General features: G+C 48.9%; 1 protein-coding gene across 1 annotated transcript in view; it reads left to right on the top strand.

Moving 5' to 3' along the window:
- Positions 1-1,783: 1,783 nt before the first annotated feature.
- Positions 1,784-13,551, top strand: part of Ralbp1 (ralA binding protein 1) — a 50,452-nt gene continuing 38,684 nt past the window's right edge. Inside the window, exon 1 of the mRNA XM_021149352.3 lies at positions 1,784-2,020. The gene's annotated coding sequence lies outside the window, so the exon portion shown is untranslated. The remainder of the gene's footprint in view (positions 2,021-13,551) is intronic.

A 13,551-nucleotide genomic window follows, 5' to 3' on the forward strand; every position in this document is an offset into this window, starting at 1 on the left:
AAGACCCTAGGTTCAATCTGTAGAACTGAAAAACAAACAAACAAACAAACAAACAAACCCAAACTTTTTATAACGGACAGCAAATAGACCTGCCTACCTTCTGTCCCGGAACACATTGCATTTGTTTAACATTATTAGCTTCATCCTCTCCCTGAGTTCTCTTCTGTTTAGCTTTTCCCTGATAGGAGACAAAAATGGTTCCTCCTTTTGTAGACCTCAAGTACTTCACTGTGCCAGAACAGAGAGGAAGCTTCGGTTTAGTGGAAGCTTCAGTCTGTCTCTGTGGGTTATTGGCTCTGGTTGGACATGATGCCTAGTTCGAAAACAGTTACCAGCGGAAATGGTTATGTGGTGTTCCTTAAGGGGGAGGGAAGAATGCTGAGAAACAGCCCATAAATAATGCTCTATATTTGCACCTCCATTAGCACAAATAAATAATAAAAAAGTGTGCATAGATTATTCCTGGATTGGCTCACGTAAACGCGGCACTTAAGGCTCTGCAGAAACTACGGCTCAGAAGGGAGTCAGTCTTCACTCTTGCTTTTCCCTCTCCCTTGCTATGTCCCCCACTTCTCTGCTTTCAGCCTCATTCACTTCCACGGTGGACGAGCCATGTGATGTTACACGTAAATTACTCAGTTAAAAAAAAAAAAAGCCTCTTTCCCCACCTCATTATCCCATATGTCAATTTCAGGGAAGGCTCCATAAAGCCCCGCTCAGGCAGTGCTTATCCCTTAGCCAAATCAGAACTGTCGGCAGGAAGGAGTAATTTAACTGGCGTACTCACAGGCCATCTTCTCGTGGAGGCTGTTTTATTGCTACAGGGGTTGTGGAAAGGTCCCTCTAGGACCTCAGTGTTCCACTGGGAGTGACTCTTTTGCACAAGGGGATGGACTTGTCATATTTGAGCAAAGATGGCTTGGGAGCGTAGCACACGATGGATCAGTGAAGAAGCAGACACTAGAAATCTCATCTCTCTTCTGACTGCCAATGTTATAAACCCAGAATAATTCCAGGGACTGCTGTTTATTACAGTATGCACCAGCCAACACTTTTTCTGTCCTTCGTGGGGGACTTCTGGAGGATACGCAGCTGTTTCTATTTGTGAGCTGAACGTGATGCTGTGCAGCTTTAACTCGGGTATGGATTGCTAACTGCGGAGGAAAGTGGGTGGGAGCCAGCAGTTCCCCGCAAGCCAACAGACTTCAGGGGTCCTGCGGATTGCCCAGCCCTGGCTCCAGAAGCCTCCTTTCTCCAAACCCCCAGGCAAGAATTCTCCAAAGAAAGATCTCCGCCCAAAGAAGGCCAGCAAGGTGCTCCGCCCAGAGGCGGGGTGGGTCAGCAGCCCAGGCTGGTTTAACTGGTTGGAACCACTTAAAGTACGCAGACGCTGGGGGAAAAGTGTCACTCTCAGTAGCTGCGGACATCAGGCCAGAGCTTGGGGAGGAACGCGCTTTCTTTCCAGCAGAGCTCCGCAGGGCTCCCACACTGTTTTCACAGGGATTCGCTCCGGTAGGTGTGTGTGTTCCACTCGCTCCCCAGAACACTGCGCAGGCGCCTGCAGAGCCTTAGCGTTAGGCGCATCCTCTCGCGCGTTCCCTGTTCCCCCCTAACGAGTTCCAGCTCGGGAGGCGCGATGCTTTCTGGGCGTTGTGGTTTATGTCCAAGACAAGGGCCCTACAGCAGCGGGGTGTCGGGTTTACTAGAACTACAACTCCCGGCGTGCCCCACGCGAGGACGCGGGGCGTTTGCCCCAGCCGGCCCTAGCCGTCACGGCCAAGGAGCCGAGGACCCGGGAAGCCGGCTGCGGCGGGAGGAGGGCGTGCGCGTGCGCGCTGGGCCGGCTCGTCCTGTTCTGTCCCAATCATTGTAAACAGGCGAAGGCTGGGCGGGGTGGGAATGGGGCTCCTGCGGCCGGCCGGGGGTGCAGCGCAGGAGGCGGCGGTTGTGGCGGAAGCGTGAGTGCGAGGAGGCGGCGGCGGCTGCAGCGGAGCGGACGGTCGCTCGGCGGCAGGCACTGGTCAGTGGCGGGGAGCGGACGCTCGCGGGGGTCGCAGCGCTGCGGCGGTGTCCGTGGGAGCCGTCGGGCGCCCGGCCTCGCGCCCGCGCCTGTCACGCAGCGTGCTGGGATTGGGATCCCGGGCTCCGAATGGGAGTTGGGGGTGGGGGGCGTGGCCGCCCCGCCTTACGTTGTCCGTGAAGGCTTCACCCCGGAGCTTGCTCCCTTGGGGTGGGTCACGCCGCCTGCCCGACAGGCCTCCTTGGGAGCATCCGGGTGTGTCCTGTGTTGCTCTGGGACCCAGGGGCTAGTTGCGAGTCCAGCTGCTTCCTCGGACCTTCCAGGCCTCGGGGCATCCCTGCGGGCCACACCTGGCCGGAGCTGCGGCCGGGGACTGGCCTGACGCAGCCTTCCGGTTTATGGGTCGCATCTGCCTCGCGCATCTGGCTCGCCCACCTGTCTCCGTGTTTGCCGGGTAGAGTCGGGGAACAGCTCCTGTTGTCGCCCGTGGCAGGCGTTGGGCAAGGGGACGACCCTGATTGCAGTGGTACTTGTTCCAGGGTTCAGAAGTGTTCTGCCAGATCTGGAGTTAGGAACTCCATTCTCAACGGCGTTTTCAAGCCAGAGTGTCCTTAGTCGAGGCCAGCTTTCTTTTTCCATCTTTTAAATATGTCGCTGTGAAACAGGTTTGACGAATTATTCCACTTTCCAGTCTCCTGAAGTAGGTAGGGCTGGTTCAAGTTTGGAGATTATTACAAGGATTCTTCCAGAGAGAGCAGCGTGCATACCCTAAGGTTCTTAGGAATCACAGCTGTTTTCATTGGAGGTCTGTGCTTGTGACAGAAGTGCTATAGTGTGGGCATTGAGCTGTTGCACTGCCCAGCTTTGGTGGTGTTGATGGAACGGGGGTGGGCTAACACTGGTGCTTTGGGTAGCATTACCCATACTTGGCAGTTACTGACAAAGTACTCAGTGATAAGTTATAGGCCTACTTTCGGTTTAGTGTTCAGACAGCACTTTAAGGAAAGGTCCCATCACTTTCTGTAGTAGGAATTATCTCGATGATTTCAAGGTCCTGGATGTCTTCTTCAAAATGAAGAACTCCTGTTAGTGGTGTTAGCATTTTCAGAGGTCTTCAGTCAGTAGAGTGCTTCTTGTTTTTCAGAGTGTCCCATAGACCCAAGAGAGATAGGTTAGTTTAATAGCAGTTGCTGTTAAGTAAATTTTAAAACGAAGTATCAGAAGCCAGCTGGTGGTGGCACACACCTTTAGTCCCAGCTCTCTGGAGGCAGAGCTCTGTGAGTCTGAAGTCAGCCTTGCTACAGAGCGGGTTCCAGGATAGCCAGGGCTAAATAGAAATCCTGTCTCTCAAAACAAAACCAAAGAAAACAAACAAATCACAGAGAATCTAGAAACAAGTTACAATAGCTGAATTTGCTGTCTTTTTCAAAATGTGGTTTTGTGAGTGTTCTCTGAATCGCCCGCGAATGAGGACACCACACACGATAGGGTTCTTCTGCAGCAAGCTTTATGCGTCTTGAGAGGGAGAGCATAAGCTTCACAACAACCGGAGACCCCAGGCAGTCCCAGCCCCTCCTTTTTATAGGAATTCTCCCCGCCTCGGACGTAGCAAGCCATGATTGGCTCAACACTGATCACCCCATCCCTGAGGCGGAGCTGCCCGGGGCGGGGATTTCCAGCGCAGGCGCAAACTAGGTGTTTACTAGTTGGTGCTGAGGAAATGACTCAGCACCGGAAGATTAGCGGCGCCCCACATCTCCCCCTTTTTTGTCTAATAAAACCAACTGGACACCCAGTATGAGAGGACGGGAACATTGGCCGAATCCTCTTACTCAGAGATGTAAGAACTATGTCCGCAAGCAACAACTAGGCTTGAGTGGGACCCGAAGTTGCTCCGACCTGTCCCTCTGCCATTTTTTCGAGGAGGGGAAGACTAGGGCAGGAAACCCCCACTAGACGGCATATTCCCCAGGTGGGACGGGGGGACCACCTGTGCGATGCATTGCTCTACAATCCTCTAGGGCTGCTGAAGCTCACCCGCTAAAGCGTGGGCAGCCAGCGACCAGTGGTGCAAATCAATTTTGTTTAAGCGCCGCCAACCATACCTGTGCAGATTGCCCCTGCTCCAGGGCAGCAAGCGCCTGGGATATCATAATTTTGTCTCTATTATTTTTCTTATATAATTTGCAAATTAACCATAAGCTAAGTGCTAGTCCAAAGCAGAGGAGGATTCCGAATAAGCCCACCCCCACCCATTCTTTAAAATAAGAGAAGGCCGATGAAATCCAGGACGCGAAGCCTTCAGTCAGGGAAAAATCAAGTCGCGTGGAGTTGATCTCTACTATAGCCATCCGAAGCTCTTGGAGAGTCTGATCAAATTCCATCGACCAATTATTTCTCAGCTGTAAGGACAAATTCTTAGAAAGGTTTGCAGCACGGGTAAAATTTTTAAATTGTATGGAGGTAATACAGAGGCCTGGCAGTTTCATTTCACATCCCAATTGGGCAATTTGCCAAAGAATGTCTATTTGTTCTTGAACCAAGTCTATACGTTGGTTCACCAATAACAGACCCCCCTGTAATTGGGAGTATGCGAAATGCCCCTTATCCATGGCTACAGTGATTGAGGCCGAGAGTTGGTTGATGGTATCGGCCGTTTGTATTGTCCCGCTCAAGGCTAACGCAGAGGCGGTAACCGAGGCAGTGATCCCCACTGCCGCTAAGGTACCAACTATAACTGCCGATACTCCAAAATCTCTTTTTTCTCTAAACAAGGCCAAAGAGCTGGGCGCCACCACCGGGACCGGAATAAATCGGGGCAAGCGCATTATCAAAGCTAAAGGAAATTTAGTAGCATTCCAGCACATCACATAATAACAGGCATTCTCACTACAATTTAACTGACTAGAATCATGTGAGCTGGTGGAATTACTAACTACCCATAAAAAAGGGGGCCAAACGCATACAGGCACCGGCCCAAAATCCTTAGTCTGTTGGAAGGCCCAGGGGGACTCATCGCCAAATGACTGTGAGCACAATACCCCCTTTCTAATACGTGCTCCTTGCACAAAGCCTATGGGGGTTAAATCTGTGCAACTGCCATTAAGGCCGCACAGCAACCACAAATCAAAAGGGTTGCCGGTGGCCCTGGGGTTATCCAGACCATTGAGTTTTGCAATATGGAATGATCCATTGGCCAGAGGGGGAGAAAAGGTAAAGTGATTCCCAATAGTCCCTGTTCTGCGAGATTGGCAACCGGACCATGGTAAGATTGACAATGTCTCTTCCTTAGTAGAGCAAAAGGGTGCCAATTTGGGTTGTTTAACAAGTTGGATAATGCTTTTAGGCCAAACTGCTATAATTGAAGTTGCATTTGCACACCAGTGGGTTCCATTAGCGGCCCATACATTGGAAATGAGTGTAGAGACCTGTGACAATAACCCAATACAGTAATTTGATGGGTTGCCGCTGATGAAACACAAGCTCCCTTTAAATATAAAGGTTCTATTATCTATTACCCGTTCAGCTTGTGGGTCCCATGGTAAATATGGTAAACCTAAGGTATCTTCGGTCACAAACAAGCGGGGGAATACTTGCGCATCATGTGTCACTGGCATTGGCAGCGGGAACGTCGACATTATTCCCCATCGGATCTCCTCCCGTTTGGATGTCACTTGCAGGGGCAGGGTGATTCCCAATATCAGCAGGGCGATCTTCATCATCTTGGGGTATTGATCGTGTTAGTCTTTCTGGGACCCAGAATGGATTTTGTTCGTTCTGCGGGAAAACACAAACAGCTCCCCTGGATCTTATTAGAATAGGATCCGGGCCTCTCCATTTGTTGGTTAAGACATCTTTCCATTTTATTAATTCTTTGGGTCTAGTTGGTTCAGAACAATGTCGTTCTGCCGCAGTACGGCCATGTGCATCAAGATTTAAAAAATTGAGGGTGAATAGTGCCAATGACACAGACACTTTTGGCGTACGGGGTATAGCTTCATCAGCGCCCCCTTTTTGTTTAACAACATAAGATTTAAGGGTCCGATGTGCTCTCTCAACAATGCCTTGACCTTGTGGGTTATATGGGATACCAGTTAGATGCGTTACTCCCATTTGGCGACAAAAGCTTTGAAATTTTTGTGAAGTATAAGCTGGTCCGTTATCAGTTTTAATAAATTTAGGTTGTCCCCAAGCGCTCCAAGCCTCGAGGCAGTGTTGGATCGCATGTGTTGCCTTTTCTCCCACATGGGGAGATGCAAAAATAATGCCAGAGCAGGTATCAACGGACACATGAAGATATTGTAATTTGCCAAAGGAGGGGACATGTGTGACATCCATTTGCCATATTTGTAAAGGCTGAACGCCGCGGGGGTTGATCCCCACATGAGGGAGGGGCAGAAATTCACAGCAATTTTGGCAGCTAGTGACGATGTCACGAGCTTCTTTCCTAGTCAAGGAGAAGCGACGGCGCAACGTTTCTGCCGTTACATGAAAGCGATTGTGGAATCCTTTTGCAGCTTCCACAGAGGATGACAGGGCTGTGGCTATTAATTTGGTGGCTTTGTCTGCCAAGTCATTACCCAGGGACATGGGGCCAGGTAGGCCTGAATGAGCCCTGATATGAGTGATGAAAACTGGGAATTTTCTTTGAAGCAACACTGATTGTATTTCTTGAAAAATTTGTGCTAAAGTGCTAGAGGGTTTGATTACTCCAGCCACCTCCAGCAAGTTTACTGCATTTACTACATAACTAGAATCTGACACAATATTGAGGGGTTCAGAGAAGGTTTTTAATACCTCCAGAACCACTAGACACTCTATTACTTGAGGTGATGCTTCTTTATATTGTTTGGAACATATTTTGCCATTGACCACAAAGGCCCCTACACCATTCTTGGAGCCATCGGTATACACCATGAGCCCTTCCTTAATTGGGTTTCTTACCGTTACCTGCGGGAACACAATTGACTGGCTTTGGGCAAAGTGTAGGATCGGGTGTTTGGGATAGTGATTGTCTATGCTTCCAGGGAAAGTTGTAACTAGTATAGCCCAGTCATTAGATGTGGCGGCCAAGGTCTGAACTTGCACAGAGGTATAAGGCACCACCAAGAGGTGGGGGCTACGCCCGAAATGGGTGATGGCCGCTTTATAGCCTCTGAGTGCAAGCTGAGCTATGGCTTCAGGATACCAATGTATTATTTTTGCTGGGGATACATTTGGGTGAACCCATAGCAGGGGCCCATTCTGCCAAAGAACGGCAGTTGGCAAATGGGCAGTTTGTAAGACACACAGACTAAAGGGTTGTGATTCTTCGATACGGAGCAACTGCGCTTGTGTCAGGGCTATTTCCACCTTTTGCAGGGCCAGATCAGCAGCTGGAGTCAATGTTCGGGGGGACGTGATGTGCGAATCTCCTTCTAAGATATTGAACAAAGATCTTAATTCCGAAGTGGGGATTTTTAAAAAGGGTCTAAGCCAGTTAATGTCCCCCAACAATTTCTGAAAATCATTTAGGGTATGGAGGTGGTCCCTTCTTATCTCTAATTTTTGAGGTATGATGTTATTTGGTGTCACCATGGTACCCAGGAACTGTCCAGTATTTGAAATTTGGACCTTTTCTACAGCTATTTGAAGTCCCCATTGACTCAAAGTTTTAAGTAAAAGGGGGTAGGCCCTTTGAAGCAGGCCAAGGTCCTTGTGGCACAGAAGGATGTCATCCATATAATGGAGCATGACTAACGAGGGAAATTGATCCCTTACTGGAGAAAGGGCCTCCTGCACATAAAGTTGGCACATAGTAGGGCTGTTGGACATTCCTTGTGGTAGAACCTTCCATTGGTACCTTTTATCGGGTTCCATGTGATTAACAGAGGGTATGGTGAAAGCAAATCTGGGCCTATCTATTGGACATAGAGGTATAGAAAAGAAACAGTCTTTAATATCTATTATAATCAAATTCCAACCCCTGGGCAGGGCGGAGAGCACAGGAAGGCCTCTTTGCACAGGGCCAAACAAATGCATTTGTTCATTAATGGCTCTAAGGTCATGGAGCAACCTCCATTTCCCTGATCTTTTCTTAATAACAAATATGGGAGTATTCCAGGGGGAGGTAGAAGGTTCTATATGATCCAATTTTAGTTGTTCATTTACTAATTGTATTGCGGCCTCCATTTTTTCAGAGGATAGGGGCCATTGAGGGACCCACACCGGGTCCTCTGTTTTCCACGGTATAGGCCGAACCGTCCCCATGGCCCCTAGGAAAAACCCAGTCCTTGTCGGGCTATATTTCCTACTGGTGAAATAGGCTCAATTCCTCCTTGCTCTGACCGTCCTAATCCTTTGCCTGTCCTGTAACCCATCTTTAGCATCATGTTTTTTGCCTTATTCAAGCCTTCCCCCAACACAATTTTTTCATTGGACAGGGTTAGGCCCAAATGTTGCATAATGTCTCTCCCCCAAAGGTTTACTGGGAGCGGGAGCACATAAGGTTCAAATTTACCCTTTTGTCCTTCAGGAGCCTTCCAAGTCAAACTCATTGAGCTTATGGCAGGGCATGAATGATATCCCAGGCCTTGTAGAGAGTGGGACGATTTTGTAGTGGGCCAAGCTTTTGGCCACCAGTGCGTGGATATAATACTTTTGTCTGCCCCGGTATCAAGAATACCTTCAAACCTTTTTCCATTTACTTCGAGGCAGAGTTTGGGCCTTTCATTCAGGGATACAACAAGGTAGGCTGAATCAGTTCCTGACGACCCCATCGTTTTGGGACTGGGGCCTGGGGAGCCCTCCCAGAGGGTGTCGGGGAGGAGCAGCAATTGAGCTATCCTATCCCCTGCACTGATGGAAAACACGCCCCTGGGGCTGGAACATAAGACCTGTATTTCGGGGGAGTGTAGGTGGTCAACAACCCCAGGATGGACCACTAGGCCCCGTAAGGTGAGTGATCCTCGTCCGAGGATAAGGCCCATGGTCCCAGGGGGCAAAGGTGACATTGGCTCTATAGGTACTGGTTGGATACTCATTTGGGGCATTAGTAGGAGGTCGGAGGCGGCGTGCAGGTCCACCCTTGTGGGTCTTCCTGGGTCGCTTCTTCCGCCATCCCGGAGGTTCTGACAAACCGGTTCCCATATCTTTGAGGGCCCTGGGACCGTGGGCCCAATGACCCGTTTTTTGACACATTGGGAGCAGGAACATTTAATGGAGGCAAAAGCCTTCCCTGTATATCTCGCACTGAGCGACATTGATCTGCTCTATGGTACCCTTTACCACACCTCGTGCAGAGGGTCAAAACCCCCCCTTTCTTGTCTGGGGCTTTGCAATCTCTTTTGAAATGTCCAGGCTTACCACAATTAAAACAGGTCCGTTCACCTGTCTTCTTTTGTGGAGGATGCTTTTGTGCTAACATGATGGCGGCCGCGAGGCCAGTATTGCTAAGTGGACCTCCAAGCTCTCTACACACTCTTAGCCATTCTTGCAACCCTTTTGATTTTCTAGGAGCAATGGCATTCCTGCATTCCTGGGTGGCTTGTTCAAAAATCAGTTGCTCAATAAAGGGTCCTATTCCCTCTGGGTCCCCAAAGATTTTTCCTGCCGCCTCCATCATGCGTGCGACGAAGTCGGCAAAGGGCTCCTGGGGCCCTTGAACAATTTTTGTAAGCTGATTGGTGGTTTCTCCCTTGCGATTAAGTGACTTCCAGGCCCGTATGGCTGTGCTGGAAATCTGGGCGTACGCCCCCCAATGGTAATTAATTTGATCTGCGGCCCACGGGCCTTGGCCTGTTAAAAGGTCAAATGTCCAATCCCGCTGCTCTTGCGTAAGGGCTATTGCGTTGACCCTGGCCTGGGACTGGGCTGCCTCATGCCACAAGGCTTTCCATTCTATGTATTGTCCCATAGTAGGCAAGGCGGCCTTAACCACCATTTGCCAATCACTAGGTGTCATGGCAGTTTGTGCCATTCTTTCAAGAATCATAACAGTAAAATTAGCATTGGGACCATATTTTCTTACTGATTCTGCAAGATCTTTTATCTGACTATAGTCTACAGGAGCGTAGATTCTCCCCCCTTCTTGTTCATAAACAGGAAACGCTAATTGTAGCTTGCGGAGGATCTTTTGGGGAAAAAAGGAAGTTGTGGATGACCGGGCCTCATAAGGTGGGGGAGCGGAGGGAATGGCGGCAGCCAACAATCTCCTATCCTTAGAGGAGACACCGGACGCGGGCTTACTTGACTTAGGTCGCCCGCCTTCATCTGGGTGATACCTTTCTCCTTTATATCTAACTGCTTCTTCTTCTAACTCGCCCTCTTCCTCCGAGGTCAGTTTACTATCCTCGGTTTCAGAAGAATCCGAGGTATCTCTTAGGTGGAGGGCAGCCAGTTCTCGGGTCGGATATAACCCGGGCCTGCTGCTCCCCTTCTCTCCCTTTCTATTTCTCCCGGGAGGTCCTTTTTCACTTCCCTTTTTTGCCTTTTTTACAGTTTTTGTGCGCACACCCATCCTCTCACTACGCTCGGATTCTGACATACCTTCCTGCATAGCTTCTAAAACCTTTTGCCCTTTCTTTCGCTCCTCCTCACAGGCCTCATCTTCAAGACAACTCTTAACTAGTTTCCATATGGCCTTAACTCCCAACCTGAGGTCTGAACAGGTTTCTAGATCGTTGCCTAGCTTATTCCATGACAGCAGCGTCAGAGATCCTGACACCGCATACCAGGGAGCTACTCGATCAACTTCCTCAACAAAGCGGCGAAGAACTCTATCCCCAAGCTTCAGGTCCCTTCTTTTGAGAAGTTCTTTTAATGAAGTTTGTACTGATTGAGAAGCCCCCATGATACTCTAAAGGAGACTGCAATTAAGAACTTCAATTTAACACAACCTTCTATGTTCACAAAAGAAGAGGGCTAGGAACCATACAACCAAGGCCACGAGGACGATAATTAAAGCCTCGGGCAATCCCTCCCACGGCCCAGTTAGTTGAAGGGAGTGTGAAAGGGTCAGGTAAAATTCAGGCATACCTTTCCGAGACGTAGTTCCTGCAGTTCTGGACCCTCCCCGTCACCGAGGGATCTCCGACGGTGCTCGCGATGTTCTTCTGTTCTTCGTTTTCCGGGATTTCGGCACCAGATGTGAGTGTTCTCTGAATCGCCCGCGAATGAGGACACCACACACGATAGGGTTCTTCTGCAGCAAGCTTTATGCGTCTTGAGAGGGAGAGCATAAGCTTCACAACAACCGGAGACCCCAGGCAGTCCCAGCCCCTCCTTTTTATAGGAATTCTCCCCGCCTCGGACGTAGCAAGCCATGATTGGCTCAACACTGATCACCCCATCCCTGAGGCGGAGCTGCCCGGGGCGGGGATTTCCAGCGCAGGCGCAAACTAGGTGTTTACTAGTTGGTGCTGAGGAAATGACTCAGCACCGGAAGATTAGCGGCGCCCCACATGGTTTCTCATAATACAGGGACCATTTTCCTCGTAATTTAGAGAGACCGAAGTGGTGTTTTAAAAAATGTGTACTCACTTTGTAGACCAGGCTGGCCTCAAACTCAGGAATTCACCTGCCTCTGCCTCCTGAGTGCTGGGATTAAAAGCATGCGCCACCGTACCTGACTTTCCAGGTTTTTTTTTTTTTTTTTTTTTTTTTTTTTTTTTTTTTGCGTTTTTTGAGACAGGGTTTCTCTGTGTAGCTCTGGCTGTCCTGAAACTCACTCTGTAGACCAGGCTGGCCTCGAACTCAGAAATCCGCCTGCCTCTGCCTCCTGAGTGCTGGGATTAAAAGCATGCGCCACCGTACCTGACTTTCCAGGTTTTTTTTTTTTTTTTTTTTTTGCGTTTTTTGAGACAGGGTTTCTCTGTGTAGCTCTGGCTGTCCTGGAACTCACTCTGTAGACCAGGCTGGCCTCGAACTCAGAAATCCGCCTGCCTCTGCCTCCCTAGTGCTGGGATTAAAGGCATTCGCCACCAGAGCTACACAGAGAAACCCTGTCTCGAAAAACCACAAAAAAAAAAAAAAAAAAAAAAAAAGTGTGTACTGGCGCTAGAGACAGGGCTCACTGGTTAAGACATTTGCAGTGTGACTCTTGGAGAGTTACAGAATTTGTTCCCCAGTAACTGTTCCCAACTGTCTGTAAGTCCAGCTCCCAGGAAACCCAACACCTCTGGTCTCCACAGGCAATGGCTCACCTCCCCCCATAATTAAAAATAATAAAAATTTTAAAAAGTGAACGTTAACTTTATTTTGTACAGTTACACTTGCATAGTCACAGCTCGGGAAGAAACGATTAGGTCCACAACAGTATCCCAAAGTATGTTCCGTTATTTTCTTTTTTTGTGGTGGTGGGGGGTGGACAGGGGTGTCAGGGTCTCACTGTGGAGTCCTGGCTGGTCTGGAACCTTCCTATGTGGATGCTTGAACTGAGATCACATAGAGCTTCCTGCTTCTGGCTCCTAAGTGCTGGGATTGGATGTATGTCCAGCTATTCTTTTCTTTTAAAAAGAAAGTCCCTGATAGACTTTATGCTAATATAGGTAAGACAGAACATGGGGGAAATGCAGATGATTTAGAATAAAGGAGTTACTGTGTTTAGGTTCTCTGCTAAGTAAAGAGAGTTTGAAGGACATGTTAGGAGAGCACTCAGCCATTGTTCTACAACACTCAGCTTGCAAACTACAATATGTTTCTAAGATTCTGTAGGAAATATGGGGGGGTTCTGTGAATATATGCAAGGTGTAATACTCAAGAGAAACAATGGAAGAGGGCAGAAGATAGAGGAAGGACATATAGTAAGCAGTGATGAAAATACAGGTTGGGAATGCTTAGTGGAAGATAACTAACACTGTATAATCAATCAGCTGGGCAGCCGTAGAGACGATGGGCAGTCATGTAGGGAATGGTGCAAGCAGAACTGTGTAAAACGAGCTACATAGACTGTGTAGTAGGATCTTCAAGGGTAGATCTGCAAATATAGCTGCATAAGGTGGCGGAGAGACGTGAAACTGGGGGATAGTCTGTATACCATCAAAGCTGACTTTGGCTTTGCCCTGCTAGCAAATGGGAGTCATTGAGACAGAACGGAGAAGGGTGGGGGTGGGAGAAACAGACTGGCTAACCTATGCCGGCCACATTTAACCCTCTGTTGTAAGTGTCCTTAAGGATCAAGCAGAATTAATTGGAAAAGGTGCGTAATGCTAAAGGAGTCGGACAGAGACTTGTAGGAAGCATTTCAGACCAGTGTGTTGTTTCTGTAGCTGTAGTGTTGGCTGTGCCAGGAGCTGAAGGTGAGGCTACGCAGGTGACTCTTTAGAAACCGAACACCATGCTGAGGATTGTAGCTGCCTGGCCCCAGGTCATAAAACAGTTTGTGGGATGAATTGAAGAGTGTAGACTTCAGAGTACAGAAAGGGTAGATGAAATTGAATATGGAATGGGTTTAGAAAGTCTTCATTATTCTCAATGACTGAGGTGAGAAGTGGGGTCTAAAAAGAATAGAGTGTCAGGATACAGAAGGCAGAAGTACTTAGAGAACAGACTGA

Source organism: Mus caroli, unplaced genomic scaffold (assembly GCF_978045245.1).
Source record: "Mus caroli unplaced genomic scaffold, Mus_caroli_1 scaffold_18, whole genome shotgun sequence".
NCBI classification, from domain to species: Eukaryota; Metazoa; Chordata; class Mammalia; order Rodentia; family Muridae; genus Mus; species Mus caroli.